General features: G+C 36.1%; 1 non-coding gene across 1 annotated transcript; it reads right to left on the bottom strand.

Annotated features, from left to right (window-relative positions):
- Nucleotides 1-475: 475 nt before the first annotated feature.
- LOC121211833 (small nucleolar RNA R71) lies at nucleotides 476-582 on the bottom strand. The gene has a single exon (XR_005907051.1). It is a non-coding gene; the product is annotated as a small nucleolar RNA R71 (small nucleolar RNA).
- Between the last annotated feature and the right edge of the window lie 2183 nt (nucleotides 583-2765).

The following is a 2765-nucleotide window of genomic DNA, read 5'->3' as shown; positions in this document are numbered from 1 at the left end:
CGAGCAAGAGAATGATAGTCAAACCCCAACTGAGGAGATGGCTGAAAACCAAGACAATCAGCTACCTTCTGCGATACTCGCTGAACTAGCAAATTAGAATCTTGCTCCTCGTACTATGTATGATTATGATAAACCTAATTTAACAAGAACTGAGTCAAGTATAGTTAGGCCTGCTATTGTTGCAAATAATTTTGAACTAAAACCTAACACTATTCAAATGATACAGCAGTTTGTTCAGTTTGATGGTTTGCAGGATGATGATCCAAACACTCACTTGGCAAATTTCCTAGAATTCTGTGATACATTTAAAATTAATGGCATTTCTGACGATGCCATTCGTCTTCGGTTATTCCCTTTTTCATTAAGGAACAAAGCTAAACAGTGGTTGAACTCGTTACCACGAGGGTCAATTAGTAGTTGGGAACAAATGACTGAAAAATTTCTATTAAAATATTTTTCACCGGCTAAAACGGCCAAATTACGTAATGATATCTCTTCGTTTGTGCAGATGGACTTAGAAACTCTTTACGATGCATGGGAGAGATACAAGGACTTACTGAAAAGGTGCCCTCACCATGGGTTATCGCTTTGGCTGCAGGGTCAAATATTCCATAATGGCTTGAATCCGTCGACTAGGCAAATGATTGATGCAGCAGCCGGGGGAACCATCAACAACAAAACACCTGAAGAGGCTTAAGAATTTATTGAAGAGATGTCACTGAATAACTATCAGTGGCAAGTTATGAGGACTAAGCCAACTAAAATAGCAGGCGTTTATAACGTTGATTCGATTACTATGCTATCAAACTAGGTAGAACTTCTAAATAAAAAGATTGATGGTTTACTTGGTTCTACTCAGGTACATCTAGTAATGAGGTGCGAGACGAATGGAGGAGGAGCATGCACAGGGTATCAACCCTTCAACCCTAGCATCGAGGAGGAACAAGTCCAATATATGGGTAAAAATAACTCTAGATGTAATATCCTGATTTTGGGCCTAGTCGGAATAGTGGTTTCGTGACCAAAAAATCCGAGAAAGAAATAATTATTTTATGATTATTTTGAGGTCTATGATATGATTGCATGATTGTGTGAAAATTTCGTGAAGAAATTTTATGCATAAAGTGCTTAAATTGAAATTAGGGACTAAATCGAATAATTTGTAAAACTTGCATTCTAGAAGTTTCTAGTATGAAATTGTTTTGAAATATTAATTAGGAGGTCTTAAATAGCAATTGTACCAATTTCTAAGTCTATGGAAAAAAATTGGACATTGATGGAATTTTTGGAAAGTTTAGTAGTAAGGGCATTTTGGTCATTTAGGGGTAAAATGAATTAAAATACAAAATCAAAAGCCAATTTTGCTCATCTTCAACCCTATGGCCGAATATAGCAAGGAGAAACCATGGCTAGGGTTTTTCAAGCTTCCAAGCTCGATTGTAAGTCCGTTCTAGCCTCGTTTTTAATGATTTTTACGTTTTTGGAGTCCCGATAGCTCGATTAAGCTTATGCTAGCAATAATTCAACCTAGGGTTCATATTTGTAAAAATATCCATAGGTGAAATTTATGTATTTTGGTGTTTTATGATAGAATATGAGGTTTTAAATTATGTTAGACAACTTGTACTACTCGGTTTTAAGTGAAAACGAGCAAAAGGGCTTAATCGGTAAAAATACGTAATAGTCATAAGTACATGTTAGAGTGAGAATTTGATGTTGCCATAGAAGGGAAAATGATCAGCATGTCATAAAACATAATAAAATAGGTTGAAGTTTAATTTACGAGCCTTGGGGCAAAAGTGTAAATATGTGAAAGTTTAGGGGCAAAACTGTAATTTTGCTAAAATATGATTTTGGGTCAATTTGAATAATGTGAGTCCTAATTAGACTATATTTTAAACGATAGAGCAAGGAAAACTAAAATTCGGGCTAAAATGGGGAAAATACCAAGTTGTGGACGAAATGGTAAAAGTAGCCATTTTCGCATACGAGGTAAGTTCATGTGTAAATAATGTAGCATAATTGTTAATTTTAAGTTATTGATGTTAATTATATGATATGCTGATTTTTTTATCGTGAAATATTATACTTTGTGGTTAATGTTGAGTAATATGCAAATTATGTTTACTACTTGATAAATATGAATTGCTACCGAGTATCGGTTCCTATATTCCATGGAAGACGACAAATGTGAGATCGAGGGAAAAAGCCCGTTTGAACCTTAGGAATAGATTAGGATACAAGTGACATGTCACTAGGATGGTTGAGCATCCGAACTCGTTGAGTTGAGTCCGAGTTCACTTATGGATGCGAATGTCTGAACTCGTTGAGTTGAGTCCGAGTTCGAGAGATGTAACTAGGCATCCGAGCTCGTTGAGTTGAGTCCGAGTTCACTTATGGATGCGAACGCCCGAGCTCGTTGAGTTGAGTCCGAGTTCACTTATGGGCGGGTTACATGGTAGCTTGGCTACATATGTAGCACTTATGTGCAAACTTTCCATGTATCTGAATTATATTCCGATGTGTTCAACGGGTAAAGTTCTACTGAAATGGAGGAATACTCAAGATGAAAGGGACGTATTGGTAAGTGTTGTGAAATGGGTACTTTGAATAGGTATGTACTTAACCCTCGGGTTGAAAAATCGATATAACAACAATATGGTAAGATGATAAATGAAAATGTGATATGAATGTCTCGGTGATGATTATGCAAATGATGTTTTATGTTTGCTTATATAGTTGTGCTACTTGCTATTTGCATGTGA

The sequence above is a fragment of the Gossypium hirsutum genome, chromosome A12 (assembly GCF_007990345.1).
Source record: "Gossypium hirsutum isolate 1008001.06 chromosome A12, Gossypium_hirsutum_v2.1, whole genome shotgun sequence".
Classification (NCBI taxonomy): domain Eukaryota; kingdom Viridiplantae; phylum Streptophyta; class Magnoliopsida; order Malvales; family Malvaceae; genus Gossypium; species Gossypium hirsutum.
This window is presented reverse-complemented; position numbering and strand designations above follow the sequence as displayed.